This window comes from Anser anser (genome assembly GCF_964211835.1).
Source record: "Anser anser genome assembly, chromosome: 2".
NCBI classification, from domain to species: domain Eukaryota; kingdom Metazoa; phylum Chordata; class Aves; order Anseriformes; family Anatidae; genus Anser; species Anser anser.
The window spans coordinates 116187104-116204833 of NC_139721.1; positions in this window are offsets into that span (position 1 = coordinate 116187104).

Genomic DNA, 17730 nt, shown 5'->3' on the forward strand with positions numbered 1-17730 from the left:
GTATCTATTTTGGCTGATGCAGCTGGAGAACAATTCCCTAAGATTTTTAGTGAAGACAAAGGGTTTGAGGTTGCCCCGCCTTCATTTTTTGTGCCCAAGACATCTCTGTTTCTCCTCTCTTTTTGGTTACGCTTGCATATTGAAGAACCCTGATTTGGTTCTAATGCAGAGAAAAAACAGCTTTCCTAAATGTGAAAGTCTCTGTTAAATGGACCTACCATCCTGCAGGCAGCTCTAGCTCACAGCTTAGACTGGGAACAAGAGCAGTGCATGTTGTTTTGCATTCCTCCTCCCTTTTCTAAACTCACTTCTTCAGAAAAGAACAAAAGTCAGCTGGGTCAGCTGTGAGGCCAGTCTTACTGGAACAGCTTAATGTGGTATGCAAGTGTGGGGGTTTTACCTTGTTAGGCAGCTGAACTTCACAACAACCTCTCTCACTCCCCCTCCTCAGAAGAAGAGAGGAAGAAGACAGAAAAAAAATCACAGTTTGAGATAAGGAAAATTTAATTACGGGGAAAATAATTATTAAGGGAAAATTATTATTAAGAGAAAATTACATAATTTAACTAAAGGGAAAAGAAAGAGGGGAAAAAAAAAAGGCCATGCAGAGGCACAAAGAGAGAGGAAAGAAATTATGCTGTACTTCCCATCCATGAGCGATGCTTGACCACATCCTTGAAGCAAAGCCTCAACGCACGTAGCAGTTTTTCGGGAAGACAGATGTTTTCACAACGAGAGCCCACCCCTCCCTTCTTCTTTCTTTTTCCATCCCAGCCAGACCCATCCAGCTCCATCCCAGCCAGACCCAGCACAACCTCCACCCCTCATTCCATAACATTTGTGTCACACTCCAATCCCACATAATTTAATATATAAGTATTCTCATCACCATTGTTCCCTGTCTTTTAACAGATTTATAGATAGGTACTTCTTCTCATTCCATAGCCCTCTCCCCAAAATGTTCATAAGAACTGTTGATGATCTAGTCTTCATCTGCCAAAGTGGTCACTCAGGGCAGGTGGAGTTGGATTTCTGGACGCCAACACCAGCTTAGCTCGAGTCATTGCTACACTTGCCAGGTTCCTTCTGAAGTTGACTTGTCATTGATCCTGCAGTGTCTTCCTACAACACATAACTTAGATTACAGGTTAGTTTTCTCCTGAGGTTAAATCTCCTTGAGGCATGTACCTGATATCCCCATCCTTTTGCATGAGCCACCAGGTGTACCCCAGTCCTTGAGAGAAGACAATCCCATGGGTGGGTTTGCCTTTTCCCAGGGCAGAAGCAACCCACACCGCCTTCCCCAACTACTTCCCTACATGCACAAAGGGACTTTGGCTCCTCTCACAGTGTGTAGGGGTTTTGTTTCAGCAGGACCAGCACAGCTGTCAGACCCTCTGGTGTTAACTAGCCAAGTGGCCTCTGGTAGATTTATGTCCCACTGTTTCCATGTCCCAGCACCCAATGCCCCTAACATGGTCTTTAACAGTCCGTTGTACCTCTCAACCTTCCCAGAGGCCTGTGGGTGATAAGGGATGTGATACACCCACTCAATGCCATACCTCTTGGGAGGTGACAAGGCCTCCCCTTGTCAGACTCAATTCTTTCTGGTGTACCATGATGCCACAGCACTTGCTGTTCCAGGCCCAAGATGGTGTGTGAAGCTCACCCTTACGTGCCCAGTCCAGGTCTACCTGAGCCACTTCAGTTTTTGAAGCTCAGTCCACCTCTTCCACCTCTTCATTATTCTGATGTTCTTCAGTGGTGTGACCCTAGGGCACGTGAGCACTTACATGATGTACCTTTACAGCCAGGTTTTCTACCCGGGCAGCAGTATCTTGCCACAGGGCAGCAGCCCAGATAGGTTTACCTCTGCGCTGTCAGTTGCTCTGTTTCCATTGCTGTAGCCACCCTCACAGAGCATTTGCCACCATCCATGAGTCAGTGTAGCCATTTTTCTCTTTCGGCAATTTCAAGGGCCAGTTGGATGGCTTTCACTTCTGCATACTGACTTGACTCACCTTCCCCTTCCGTGGCCTCCACAGCTCATCATGTGGGACTCCACACAGCAGCTTTCCATTTCCAATGGCTCCCTACCACACAGCAGGATCCGTCAGTGAACAAGACATACTGCTTTCTGTTTTCTGGCAACTCATTGTATGGTGATGCCTTTTCCGCATGAGTTACCTCTTTTGTCAATACTCTGAAATCTCTGCCTTCTGGCCAGTCCACAATCTCTTCCAGGATTCCTGGGTGGCTGGTTTTCCCTTTTCGCCACCCACTTACTCCACGTAGCATTGGCTGCATGGTGTGTAGTGGGGATTTTCCCTTTGAACAAACGGTGTGACACAGGTAGCTGTGGTGCCAAGAGGAGCTGTGCTTCTGTACCAACAGCTTCTGAAAAGGCTCAAACCCCCTCATATGCTGTTAGTATCTCCTTTTCAGCTGGGGTGTAATTGGCTTCTGATAGCCTTGATAGCCCCGGCTCTGGAACCCCAGAGGTCCAGCTGCAGAGTGAAGTATGTTTTGCACAGCTGGTCCAGTACGGACAGGCCCAAGGGCTACTGCACGAGCTGTTTCTTATTTGGTTTGTTCAAAGGCCTGTTGTTGCTTGGGGCCCCACATGAAATAGTTCTTCTTTTGAGTCACTTGACATAGAGGACTCACAAGCTGACTATAGCCTGGAACATGCATTCTCCAGAATCCCACAAGGCCTAGGAAAGCTTGTGTTTCCTTCTTGCTAGTTGGTGGAGACATGGCAGTTGTTTTGTTGACCACATCCGTTGGACTGTGGTGGCTTCCATCCTGCCATTTTACCCCCAAGAACTGGATTTCCTGTGCAGGTCCCTTGACCTTACTCTGTTTAATGGCAAAACCAGCTTTCAGGAGAATTTGGATTATTTTCTTCCCTTTCTCAAAAATTTCTGCTGTGTCACCCCACACAATGATGTCGTCAATGTACTGCAGGTGCTCAGGAGCTCCCCCGTGTTCCAGCGCAGACTGGATCAGTCCATGGCAAATGGTAGGGCTGTGTTTCCACCCCTGGGGCAGCCGATTAAAGGTGGACTGGAGCCCCTCCAAGTGAAAGCAAACTGCAGCCTGCACGCTGCTGCCAGAGGGATGGAGAAAAATGCATTAGCAATATCAGTTGTGACATACCATTTGGCTGCCTTTGACTCTAGTTCGTATTGAAGTTCTGGCATGTCTGGCACTGCAGCACTCAGTGGTAGCATGACTTCATTCAGGCCGCGATAGCCCACCGTTGGCCTCCACTCTCCATCAGACTTTTGCGCTGGCCGTATAGGACTATTTAAGTGTGAGCAAGTCTTGCTGATCACTCCTTGGCTGTTCAGCCGATGAACCAACTCATGGATGGAAATCAGAGTGTCTCAGTTGGTAAGACATTGCTGCCAGTGCACAGTTGTGGTAGCAATTGGCACCTGCTGTTCTTCAACCTTCAGCAATCCTACATCAGAGGGGTCTTCTGAGAGACCAGGCAGAGTAGACAGCTGCTTAATCTTCTCTGTGCTCAAGGCAGCTATGCCAAAAGTCAAGGAGTACCCTTTTGGGTCCTTGAAGTACCCTCTCCTGAGGCAGTCTATGCCAAGGATGTACGGTGCTTTTGCCAATCCCCAGTTGGGCTCACTTTGGCCTCCAATACAATTAGCTGTTGGGATCTCCCTATCACTCCAGATATACAGATGGGTTCTGCCCCTTGGTAGCCTGATGGCATTAGGGTACACTGTTTGTCGGTGTCCAATAGAGTGTTATATTCCTGTGGTTCCAATGTGCCAGGCCATCGGATCCACACAGTCCAATAAATCCGGTTGTCCCTTTCCTCTGCCTGGCCAGAGGCAGGGCCTCTCTGGTACTAGTTGAAGTATCTGTCACTTAATTCTTGCCAATGCAAAGCAGAGGTCTCTCCATCAGGGTCAAGAGTAACATCAGCCCTTCTGCTCCCTCTGGGGGACTGCCCAACAGAAACCAGAGCAGCAGTTTTCCTAGGAGACCCCCTTTTTGCTGCCGTGTTTCCTTGCAGTTCACATACTTCAGCTGCCAGGGTCGAGGTAGGTTCGCCACCCCACTTCCTCATATCTTCCCCATGCTCATGCAGATAAAACCACAAGGTGCCACGTGGTGTGCGTCTCGGGTACTCTTTCCCTCGAACAGGAAAATACTGATTCTGCATGGCTGAAATATCTCTCCCTCTGGCTGAGGAGGAAGATGTACGTTCTTTAAGGTGGTGGACATTTTGGGACAGTTTCTCTACAGCCACGGTGCAGGCCCGTAGTGGGGCAAAGAGATTTTCTTCATATTGCTGAAGCTGTCTGGACACAACATACACTGTTGATCCCATCACATCTTTCCACCTCATTGCAGCCAGCGTGCTGGCATGTGATGATGGTGCACCCCACACAAACTTACACCACATGGATGGCGTGCACTGGACTTCATCGGGATCTTTAGGTGTCTGGGCGTTGTCTAAATCACTACAAACCATCTCCAGCACAGCTAATTCCCTCAGTTGCTGTAGATCTTTCTCCATGGTGGTCCACTTGCCTAGTTGATATACAGTATCTTCCTGGTGGGGATACCTTTCTTTCACAGCTGCCAGGAGTCGCCTCCAGAGGCTGAGAACCCGAGCCTCTCTCCCAATTACTCTGTCAATGAGCCTTTCTCTAGAGAGGGATCCCAGCTGTTTAGCTTCCTTGCCTTGTAGTTTCTGCATATTGGCCCCAGTGTCCCAGCATCGAAGCAGCCAGGTGAGGATGTGCTCACCTGGGTGACGACTGAAATCCTTTCGTATGTGTCGCAACTCACTCAAGGATAGGGATCGGGTGGTTTCTGATTCATATATGATTTCTGTCCGAGCTGACTTCCCTTTCCGTTGTTTTGTCTTGGCTGGGGGAGTGTCTGATACTGTAGATGGTTGGTCCTCTGGATCAGACACGGTGTATGCTGTCTCGTCATCAGATTCAGAGTCCTCCTCCTCCCCCTGAGGGTGCTGGGCAGTGTTAAGTACCGTTTGATAAGCGTAGGCCAGGCCCAAGCAGAGTGCAGCAAGCTGTCGTTCTCCGGCATTGCCAGGGTCAGGTCATACGGCTTTCAAACATTCTACCAGTTTCTTAGGATCTCTCATTTGTTCAGGGGTGAAGTTCAAAGCCATCGGGGGAGACAACCGTGGCAGGCACCTGCCCATATCCTCCCACACACCTTGCCACCTGCCACCACACTGTCTCGGAGAGGGTTCCTGGGTGGTATTCTTAACTAATTGTTTAACCTTAGAGAGAAGAAGAAGCACATTGTACAGACTTAGCAATAGGAGTATGCTGGTTACCCATGGGTACTCAAAGTACTCAAAAGCTGCTGTAATTAGCCCACAGGGAAAGAAGGAGGAGGTACCATTCCTGATATTATTCATAAACTGACATCCAGAGGAGGAAAGGAAGGCAGTGTAATTCTGAATTTTCTCTGAAAGATAATTTCCAAGAGACCCAATTGATAACAATGCAGGGACTGAATACGAGATTAGACTCAAGGCCAGTGCTTGACAGCACAGCGAACTAAAAAATACGAGCACAGATTTTAGCACATTCTCTAATCGAATATAGCGGAGAAGGGAGAGCATGGCACGGATTACATAAAACAGGATCACACAGGACAATATTAACAGCAAATCGAACATGGTGACTAGCAAGTAAGTGTGTTAGTTGTAAATGTTTTAATCAATTCTATTGTTATCTCAACCCTTTGTGCCCCACGCTGGGCGCCAAAGGGACTGTGGGGGTTTTACCTTGTTAGGCATCTGATCTCTACCACAACTGCTCTCTCACTCCCCCTCCTCAGAAGAGAGGAAGAAGACAGAAAAAAAGCAACTTACGGGTTGAGAGGAGAACAATTTAATTACAGGGAAAATAATTATTAAGCGAAAACTATTATTAAGGGAAAATTAAATAATTTAACTAAAGGGAAAAGAAAGAGGAAAAAAAAAAAAAAGCAAAGGCCGTGTGGAAGCACACAGAGAGAGGAAAGAAATTACTCTGTACTTCCCATCCACGAGCAATGCTTGACCACGTCCCTGCAGCAGGGCCTCAACGCAGGTAGCAGTTGTTTGGGAAGACAGATGTTTTCACAATAAGAGTCCACCCCTCCCTTCTTCTTCCTTTTTCCACCTTTTATGCTGAGTGTGACACCCCATGGCATGGAATATCCCTTTGGTTGGTTTAGGTCAGCTGCCCTGGTGGTGTTCCTTCCTCACCTCTTGCCCGCCCCCAGCCTGCTGGCTCTTGGTGGGTCTGGAGGGAGTCCTGATGCGGTGCCAGCACTGCTCAGCTATAGACACAACACTGGTGTGATACCAGCGCTGTTCTAGCTACACGTGCAGAGCACAGCACTGTATGGGCTGCTGCAGGGAAGGTTAACTCCATCCAAGCCAGACCCAGCACAGTAAGTTTATGGACTGGACCTCAAGCTTCACAGCTTGAAATAATTGTATCAACAGGAAAAATATGCCCACATGCAATGCAGTTCCCTTAACAACAGCTAATCTGTTTTTCATCTCTCACTAGCTTAATGCACAGTGCCCTGCTACAGATAGAAATAGCGTAGAAAGTCAGAGGGTTTAATCGTGAAGAACTTTATTTGTCATTTTTACAGTATTCATATTCCATGAGACTTGAAGTGCCCTGTAGAAGCCGTTTCACATGGGCCATGTATGGTTGGTCAGTGGTAATGTTTCCTGACCAGCTGACTGCAGTAATGTTGATACATTTCTGAGGAAGAGCTAGGATTTATCATCTTGAAAATGTGAATTTAGCAAGGGAAGACAGGGAAGAGATACATAGTGGGATAAAATGAAAAAAACATGCATGAGGAGGTTAATCAAAAATATTTCTCTCTTTTGTTTATAGGAATCATATCCTTTCCATGGAAATGCCATACTAATTATAGAAAGCATGGAAAGCAACTCAAAAAAAAAAAAATACTGAAAGGCTATCAGTGAAATTACAGGAATTAAAAAAATGATGTTTTTGAGGAGCAAATCTCCCACATCAGCTTCCTTATTCCCACATTCACCATGTATAACATGGCTAAATGAATGTGTCAAAGAAAAGCCAGTATTGTTCCTACCTGCTGCTAATGAGAGACTCCATTTCCTAATTTTTTAATCTATGACAAAATTGTTAAAGTAACAGCCATGTACAGGACATGGGCACAGACTCCCATAGTCAGCTTTTGGAAAACTCTGCTGAGGAAATATTCCAGTAACCTCACAGTGAGACACTTGAATTGGCTTTGTTCTAATGAGAGATGGTTCACTCGAGGCTGCTTGTTTCTACCATGCTCTGACTCTACCCAGCAAAGCAAACCCAGCAGATCCTGAAGCGATGGAGCATATATGTAGTGCAGATGTCCTTGTGCAGGTGATACAAGAGCAGAGGCAGCCTGAAAGCAAGTGATCGAGATGCAGTTTGTTGTGCTTGAAACGCAGCTGCTGTAGGAGATGGCACTTGCTTTCCTTGCGTAAAGCAAAGCAGCTTTCGGCCAGCTGTGTGAGAGCCATTCAGCTGCCCCAAGCATAACCGAGCTGTTGAGAAGCTGGAAAAAAAACTGCTTGAAACCTAACCCCACTACGAGATGAAAGCAATGCCCCAGAGCCATGGCCAGCACTGGCAAGTCACCCCAGACATCCAGAGCACACCAAGGTGCACTATAGTCAGGGCCCTTCTTATAAATTTATGTTTGTGCTTAGATAATTTCATAATCAGCATGATCAGTGTCTTCCTGACACCAGCTCTAGTTCACTCAACCCTCCGGGCACATGATTAAGTCCATCTCCACAGGATAGGATACAATTTCCCACAGTAAAATACAATTATTTGCATGTGCTTAAATTCCATTAAACATTTGTATAAGGCTGTTCTTGACATAAGAGTTCCTTGAGCTGCAGAGTATCTGTGCTGCAGCTGTTAAACACCTGTGTGCTGTCTTTGGCAGTTACTCTATTACAGGGTTTAACAGGGATTTGTATGATGCTAAATACGGAGTGCAGCTCTGCATGATCTGTCACAATATATACATTATTGATCATAAAAAAAAATGGAGGAAAGAATTAGGCACAGCTATAATAACGATGCATGCAACAATACGGAGTCAACAAATTAGTCTTCCATAGACTGAAGTCATGCAGCATATAATTTTGGTCAAAAGCTTAATTATTTCTAACTTATTCATGGTGGTTAGATGAATTGTAGTACACACAGAGACTGCTTGCAGCGCTCAGATACAGGTTTTGATTAGTTTTCAAGTGCAAGTCAGCAATGCCTGAATGCAAGGCTTTGATCCAAGGCTCGTCACCTGAAAATGCACTCACAAAGCACCTGAATAGTTTAAAGAAAGTTTTATTTTGCCAAAACATTTAAAATGCTCCTGATGATATCTCTGATTTGACTTGGCAGGTACATTAGGCAGTGAGTGCAGAAACATTTGTTACAGTTGGTTCGATGATTTTAGGCCCCAAAATGAAACAACCCTTGAGCTGACTCAGATTATCCTTCAGTCAATTAGTCAGGATGTTGGTTTTTATTTTTCATCATAGCACCATTAGGAAATTCTGAATTACACCGTGCTTATGAGACAACCGTGCTTACCTCAAAGCTTGCAAGTTATGGGTGAAAGGTCTTATCCTGCAGTCTTTCATCCTTTGCTTCACGAGTGGGGCTGGATGAGGGGCAAGGCGCAATGCTTGGCATTTCTGCCCCTGGTCAAACTACTCGTTCAAAGGAGGGCTACTCATTCATTTATTGGAGATGAGCAGGATTTATCCCCAGGCACGCTTCAGTAAACAGATAGCTTGCAATTTTCCCGTGAAACTGGGTGTGAATAATGTGGTGTTGTTACAGTAGCGCGGGAGATAAATTGCTGCCTCCAGTGTGTTCCGTTTGTCTTTGCCTTTTACTTATTGTTGTCTTCGTGCTTATATTTTAAAGGAAGTTTGCCCAGGAAAAGAAATGGATGCAAAACTTCATGAGGGACTGCCTGCCCCCCTTCTATCTTGTGCTGTGCAAAATGCAGAGGAAGAAGAAAACGTATCAGAAAGAGAGGGTGGATATTCAGCTGCTATGTACCCACGGGCTTCTGCACAGTGGTCAGGGCTGATGGTGGCTCGGTGTACGACGTGTTGCCTTATGACATGAGGCACTGTGGCTGGGAAGGAGTCACCTGCTCGTTAGGAAGACGAGTGCTCATCACGCATCGCACAGGCAGCGCAGGCAGCAGGGAGAGTCTTGAGGCTTGGCTGTTTCAGAGCCTCCGGGAAGAAACCCAAGTTTTTGTCAGGGAGGAGTCGTATTCCAGCGTCTTTATCTTTCTCCAAGTGAAATCACAGCAAACCAGCTAAACAGAAGGAACTTCCGTCGATGCTTAAGGATGGGCTATTTATTGCACACATCGGCATCTGTCACTTTGTACAGACATCTCTGGTACAGATGCTCAAGCTCTGATAACAAAAGATATATATAGTATGCGTGGCACACAACTTGTAGCACAGGGCAGTACTACCAAATGGCATGTGTGCCTGTGAGTATACTTAGCTGCTGCAGAGACAGCCTGAGTCACGTAATGGACTCCACAGAGAGACCTCTTCTAGCACCTCTTCTAGCTCTCAGCGTGACAAGTGTTTAAGAGGTCCTTTATACACGGGGGCTATTAGTGCTGTGCCTGTACTATCAGCTATTCTGATTAAAACATAGCAAATTTTGAAAGAGCTGGAGGCATTGAAGTTTCCTCCTTGAATTGCACATGTTGTCCAGTGTACCCTTGCCTTCATGAGGTTCTGTAGCTCTGTTTGGGGAAGTGAATCAGGTGCCTGCTGCACTGTGTTCTGCCTTTAAAAACAGGCTATGGCAGCTACTGAAATGACCCAATTTGCAGACACCGATTGTGCCTGACACTGAGTTTATAAAGCTCCCAAGAAGAGGAGCTGCACACCAGGATTTGCTACTGTCACTCATATCCCACCATGTTCTGGCAAAATATTTGCTGTCACACATGGGCACGGAAGAAAAGGACAAGGTCAGTGATTACAGCTGCTTGTGGGCTTTGATGGGATTTTGTGGTACTGTATAATCTAGGAGCAATTACAGCAGGTTGTCCGGGAAACTGCAGCTAAAGTTCTTTTTCCCCAGGTAAAACTGCTAAGACTGCCTGGAAACGCTTAACGAGTCAGAAGTGAGCATATGCTGAAGCTATTTTAGGTTATACAGAATGCATCAAAAAAGTGAGATTTTCCCCAACAGGATAACGTAAAGTGTTGCCGGTTTTTGTTTTAACAGAAAAGTTTGCGGCTGGATCCCGTTCTCACCAAAGCCCAGGCAAGCTGGATGTGATGCTCTGACTGCATTTCACTTACACTTTGGTTGTTCAAGTATCTCCGTGGAGGAGGCTCCTGTCGAAGTAGCTCCTTGGCAAACTATGGGACTAAAGTAAGCAGATTTCCTCTGGATTTGAGTTTATCTTTCCAGAAATCCATGGCATGTAGGTCCAGCATCCTAATTCGGATCTGTAGGTGCACAGCATGGTGTTAAAGAGTCACTTCAGGAATGGTAGCACAGCAAGCAGCTCTGCAGGAAATCAGACATCCACCCTTCACTCCCCTTGCACCTCACTGGGCAGAGAGCTCTGCTTACTGGACTGTGCTGGGTTTTGTGATGTTTTTTTTGGTGTTCTCCATCCTGCCGGTCCACAGCTGCACCCTGTCGTACCGGTGTGGTTTCAGCCAGTCTGCACCTCAGGTTCCTGACACTTAACAAGGGAAAATAGTGATACCTGTTTGTTTCATCAGTGCTGGAAAGATTAAATGCATTCAGAACTAGGGGAGTGCTCAGATTTTATTGTCGGCTGAAGCTACAGACTTCTTGTTTTCCAAACCAGCTGGAGAAGAGGCCTCTCTGTCCTGTGGGGAGAGGAGCCAGGTTTTGGGAGTGCCTTCGAAGACAGACACGCTGGCTGCTGAAATGCCATGTGTCAGCAGAAAACAGAAGGGGAAACTTTCTGTAGAACCTGTTAGTACCAAGAACGTAAGCCCCTGGGGCAAGGTCTAGCTCTGTTTTTGTGTCCGCAGATCATCTGCTGCTATTTCAGGTACTAACTTAGCAATGTACTCCTGCCACAAAGGCAAGTACATTAGCAAATCCCCAGGCTTGTGCACTAAAGAGCAAAATTCAGGTGAACAGCACAAAAATCAGCACTTCTCAGAAGACATTTGCCACGCATTTCCTACGGCGATTATAAAAGTGCCGTGGGATCTGCAAATCAAACCATATTTAATTGGCTTTTCCAGGAGCAAGTTATGTTTCCAGTAAAGACAACTGCTCTCCTAGGAGCTCTGGGATTTTAGAGCTGGACTTCAGAAAACACCCCCTTTATACCAGAAAGACATCTCAAATCCCAAATGTAGGAAGAATACAGGCTAGGGGAAAAATAACTTTACAAATATGCGATTCAGTGGACAAGGAAAAGGTGCTGGTGAAGGCAGGAAATGTAAGATCCCGAAGAGGCTCAACGTCTTTTTCTTTCCTGATCACTGTTTGTGCAGTCAAGCTCAGCAGAGGGCATCGAGCCCTCTCAAATGAGCCTTTGCAGGCTGAGCCTGCCGCCTTCCTCCTAACAGAGCTGCACGTAAGGCAGGAGTAGAAAGAACGTGTTTTCTAGGACACGGCATCTGTACCAGCAAATAATCATAAAAATCAGCTGGCTGTCGTTCTGTATTTACCAAAACATAAACTCACGTCATCCATCTGAGGGAAATATTTTGAGACAAGTGGGTGCAGAATATTTCCATATAAGTCAGTAGTAGGACATAGCATAATCGCTTGGTGTATGCTTGAAGTTGTGCTCTTTTATCTGCTTGGTTTCATTTGACTTTTTCCTTTGTGCTGTCAGATATCCCTGCTGTTGTGCACAGGTAGAGCCAGCTGAACGTAAATGTCACCGCTGCAGAGGGATCAGGCACAAATCCCTTCCCCGCCGGAGTCACAAGCCCTCTGCGAGCTTTTACACCAGCGAATTTCACATTCAGCCGAGTGAGTAGGGGCAGCTCCTGGCATGTCATTTACATGTATCCCCCACATAGCTGCTTAAACCTTCTTGACTTCAACACCTGCATTTGATTCTGCAACATATTGAAAACTGAGGTTGCAGCCGACGTCCTGCCAAGCCAACATGGCTAAGCCACAACATGCTCTGTAATGAACGCTACTTATTGAGGTGCTGCACCCAGGACAGCCAGGTATGGACAGATAAATTCAGGAGAGGCCTTCGGTGCAGGTTTGTGGGGACAAATAAGGATGTGGGATACCTTTGCTGTCTTATTTTTCTGTCCCCTCCCTCCTGGCAGTATGCAGAAAATGTAAAAAAACCTCCCTAGGTCTAGCACTAGGATGCAAAGTCAGCTGAAAACCCCATTCCTAACGGTTCTCCATGTGCGGGCATTTGGCTCACAGATGCTAATTGCCTCCTGAAATATTCTTGAATCTCTTCCGTGCTGTCAGATGGCTTTTTTTGTAAGCTACACGAGATGTCGCAGCTTCCAGCATCCTTCTGTGTCAGTGGTACCGTGCAGTCACTCCTCATATGTTCCTCTGCAGAAGGCATGAGTCTTACAGAGGCAGTGTAACTACTGCTGGGTCTGGCTTCTTGCAGGGAGGAGCAGTGCTTCTTGAGTAACAGCCCCTGCTGAACACCTGAAGATGCGTGCAGCCGGTCCTAAGAACTGGATGTGAAGGAGATAAGGCAAGGAAAGAGCTCCACACCAGAGGAGGTGCCCGTAACGCAAATCATAAATGGCTGTTAATGGGATATATGGTATTCACCCATTATAGACTGGCAATGGCATCTCTGCTTTATACTCCCTGATGCTTCCCTCTCTAAAATTGTTCTTGATTGTCTGCAAGACTATTGTGCTCTTTGTGCTGAAATTTGACATGCCAGCTATCTACCTGGATCTGAATTATTTGAGGAAAATTCTAGCCAAATTGATCCAGTGGATTCAATAGACTCATAGTTTTATAACATGCTACACCTGTAAAAAACTCCAGTGAGCATTTTTCTCCAAAGAGCCCTGCTGTTCCCGTGCTTTGGAGCAAGGAGTAGAAATTGCGGGTGGGCGGCGTGTCGGTCTGGGGCTTGCCAAGATTTCCAGCAGTCTGAAAGCTCCTGGGCTTCTCTTGCTGGTGCCACACAGTGAAATCATGTCCTCAAGTTTCATCACGGACATCAAGTTTCAGGATCTAGTTTTCACAGTCAGCTCAGTAATCCAACTGAAAGTTTGCCATTCAGAGACGACAAAAAAAAAAAATCTGTTTTCAGGTGTGTCAGTGAGCTGGGCAAACAAGCTTATGGCTGGCAAGCTCTAGAGGTGACCTGAAAAAGGCAACAAGCAAGGAGACAGGGCAGTGTGGTTGTAAGTCCAGACAAGGTGTTTCCAACTCTCTCAGGCTAAAGCAGCAGAACCAACACTGGTGGCAGAAGTTTCTTTTTTCTGAAAATTTTGTCCAAGCAGATCCCAAAGCCACTGCCGAGAGAAACATGCCAGGAGAGCTGCAGGAGGGCACAGAACAGCGTGAGGCGAGGACAGCTCGCGGCTCTGCACTGCGTGGTGCAGGGAGAGCGGGAGGATGGACTGCCAGCCCTGCTGCCCAGGAGTTCAACACCAGCTCAGAAAAGAGGTCACAGAGCTCAGAAGCTGCATCTTGGCGGGTGTGGAAAGCTGCAGGTTGCACAGTGAGGAGCAGAAGAATCTTCATTTCTTTTTGCTGCACGCTGCTGGATCCCCAGAGCACACGGTGTTTCTGCTTGCCTTTTGCAGAGGACCAAAATGACTAACGAGGCTAGTATGAGTTTCATTTGGAGCCATGCATGCATGCACTTTCTGTAGAGACTTTATTTGCCATTTATCATCTGACCTTTCCGTGGCTCAAAGCTGGCTCTATTATGTGCAGTTCTTCTTCCAACCAACATTTTCATCAGTCAAGTTTTCAGAAAAACATGTCTATTAGAAAGGCTCGCTAGTGCCGTGTAGAAGGGTAAAAAGGAGACAGAGAGAAGAAACAGCAGTCTCCCCAGTGCACTTGCGAATGCTCCCAGAGTTGCCAGTTTGTTCCCCAGGTTTGTTTACTTTGCCATTGTAAGAAGAATAAGCGAAAGTCACTTGTTTGTCATCATTCTTCCCTCCATGAGAGAAAATATTCTCCATACTTACTGCAGCTGAGCAAATAATTAAAAATGAATAATTTATACTATTAGTGCAGTCTTTTCTCCCATTTATATAACTGCCAGAGGATCGCAAATGTCTTTGGAATTTATTCCTTAGTTAAGTTTATTTGATACATGTTAATGATCCTACCACTCTGTAGATGGAATGTTAATTTAAAGTAATTATTCATATTCATTAATATGCACATTGTTTTCTAATGGCTGGTCAGATAAATCAAGTGATGTCATTTCTGTTCTCTGGTTGAATTAATCCAGAAGAAGCGTTCATAACTGCGAACCCAACCCTTATTTTTTTGAACAGGCAGGCAGGCTTTGAAAATTCTCTCCCGAGTTTACTTGAACTTGGAAACCATGATTTCCCACATATTTGCAAGCAAATGAACACAGGGGATGTGAGAGCACATCTAGAGCGAATGTTTTTAAAATTCAAAGGGCTAGCAGGCTGTGGTTTGTGTATCCGTACATATTTTTCCAGTTCTTCAAGGGCAGAAAATGCATGCAGGTCTCTGCTATATAAAAGTCATTATTCCCTCCAAATTCTAGCACCTTCCTTTCTCTAACGCATCCCCAGCAGATAAACAACATCTTTTTGTGCTGCTGATAGGTATTTAAGAGCTTCTACAGCCAGTTCGCAGTACCAAGAAGTATGTAATGAGAAATAAAAATTGCTTTCCTTGTACTCTGCAGCCAGACCACAATGGTCTGCTTTAATGCCAGCTCTTCTTAGACTTCGGCAGCAGGTGGATGTAGTCCTGGGTGCTTTTCACAGATGGGCACTTTGCCCTGAAAATCGGCGTTTCTCTCTCAGTGGTGTGCAGCCTCTGTCAGGGGCAGACAGGTACCTGCATTCCCAGGGGCTCAGCTGCCTTTAAGAGACAACATCTCTCTTGTATGGCATCAGTCCTCCTTAAAATCTAAGCTTGTCATGGCACAAAGCTCCTGGCAATGTCATCGTATCAACAGTGCCTCAAAACCTAAGGGTTAGGGCTTCCTAAAAGCTGAATCAGAATTATTACCATTTACCCGGTTCATCGTGAGAATTTCAAGTGTGATTTTAAATCATTTAGGTGCTTAATGTTACTAAATATATATATATATAAACCATTATTATACAATAATAGAGCAATAATGCAACTGATCTAATAAAACCCCCAACTACACCACCAAAAACTATTTGGGTGTGAAATTGTTCCTTTCCTGAAAAAAAGAAAAAGCCTTAAGCTTACAGCTTAGGGGTCTTTGAGAAGAAAATGCAGGAATGTCTTGAACACATGGCATTTTTTTCAAAGCAAATATTTTATTATGAGCTGGTAGTACTTTTTAATGGCAGGTGAACAGAATTACCCTTCTAATTCTTACAAAGCCAGTGAGAGGGGCTGCCCATCACTTATCCGTCATTGACTGCTCTGCATCGCCCTGTAGGGTAGGGCTTCTCACAGGCTTTGGGAAGGTGATTTCTGAGAAAGGCTGCGTTTCTTGTAACGCCAGTGCTGCAGCTTCCACTTATTTTATTAGAGACCTTTAAGCATCCCAGGGCACAGGAACAGCTTGCATTGTGGAGCCACACACGGGGAGATGTTGCCCTGGCACACAGATTTGCAAAACGTGATGATTTCAGCCCAGTGGGCTGACACAGTTAGTGCCAGCCACTGCACAAGGCGATGGGCTAGGTGCCAGAGCCAGGGCTTTAAGCGAGGGCAGTGTGGAGCTGAGCTCGCCTCAATTCCAGGTTCCCCATCCCCATCACCGCACAGCTCTCTGCTGGCTTCATCCCCATCTTTCCCCCTGGGGAGTCATTCTCTGCAGATTTTCGCTTCGCCACAGACATTACTCACCTGCCCAGCCTTTGTTTTCCCTCCCATCGCTCACCACTAAATACCCGCCCGATAAAGCACTTCCCTTCTGATTCCACCTCCTCCGGCGGCCGTTCACAGAGCGCTGCCGTACCGAGGGGGGCCAATTTGGCTGGCACATCTCCTGGGATTAATCACGGCCCATAAGCAGCACAGCCTTGCAAGGCTCTTCATTATCTGCTCTGCGAGCCCCACTGCCTGGCTGCTGTTTGCCCGTTCCCACATTTTGGCTCTTTATTATTTTCACATTGGCTGTTTCAATGCCAAAGCTCTGGCGAGAAAGGCTCAGTGCTTGCTTAAGCAGCTGAACCAAGCGAGGTTTCTGTGATAATATTCAGGTATCGATTGTTTTAGCGCTCTGCTTGGCAGGCGGGATGGAGCAGGAGCGAACCAGCCCGGAGCCAGGACCAGCCCCTGTGTAACCCCGTACGGGAAACATTTGGTGAGCTCAGGGAAAATTCATTTGAAGCACCTCACCAGAGATATTTCTTGCCCACGTATAAAGTGATGTCTAAATATCTGTGAGAAGAAAGAGAGCCACTTCTTTTTAATACCTGTATGAAAATACCACAGCATATAACCAACTTTGTACAAATGGGTACCATCGATTCATACTCAGACATCAGTCTCACTCTTTGGAAGAGGAAATTGGGATCAATTTAGATAAAACTCTTCTGTTTAGTTAAAAAATTAATAATCTAGGAGGCTGTTGGACACTTCCCCTGCTGCTTTTACACGAGAAGGATGTGCACCAGCAAGGAATCCCCGTGCAAAGCGCTCAGCCTGCACCTCCTCTCCCGGAGAGGGAAGCGTCGCCTGCAGGTGGGATGGGCATGCACCAGAGCACCAGGGTCCTTCTTTTATTTCCTGAAGATGGTGCTTGTGCTGAGGGAACAATTGTGGGGTTAGCAGGTCTCTAGATAATGATCCTGAAGGAAGCTTTTAGCAGAATGGATTTCCCGTTACTGTAGCGCACCTCGTCCACTGCTGTAATTAAAAAAAAAATGGTTCCAGACGGACCCAGCACTTTCCATTATGTACCGCTCAGATTGCTTTGATAAACAAAGCATTTGCCCATGTTGATTGTAAAGTGAGAAGGAAACGCACACCCTAACCTAATTTAAAACATGGCCAGGAGGTGGATGTTGATTGCCACGGAGGTATGGCCGCCATCACATCCGCGCAAGCCCCGTCGCCGGATCAGAGGACAGCAGCTCGGTACCTGCAGGAAAGGAGCAGCACCCTCTCCTGATTTCCTGTGAGCCTCAGGGCTATTGATTTCCCCTAATCTCCTTTCCTTACCCATTAGGTTCGCCCTCCTCAGGGTGTTTATGTGTACTGGTTATTTCAGCCAGTGATAGGTGGGATGGGAAGAAGAAACTTGGGTTAAAATGTGAACACGGGGCAGGAGTCACAGCCTGTGAAAGAAGGCTGGGATTTTACCAAAGTTAGTCTTCCCTTGAAGGATGGAAGAAAAGAAATGTGGAATTGAAGGGGAAGGGGAGGAAAGGAGACAAGCAAGAGGAAGGCAAGGGCAGGTATTATGGAGGAGCAGCACAACCGTCAATGAGAAGTGATAATCCGAACCCCCCAGAGAACCAGG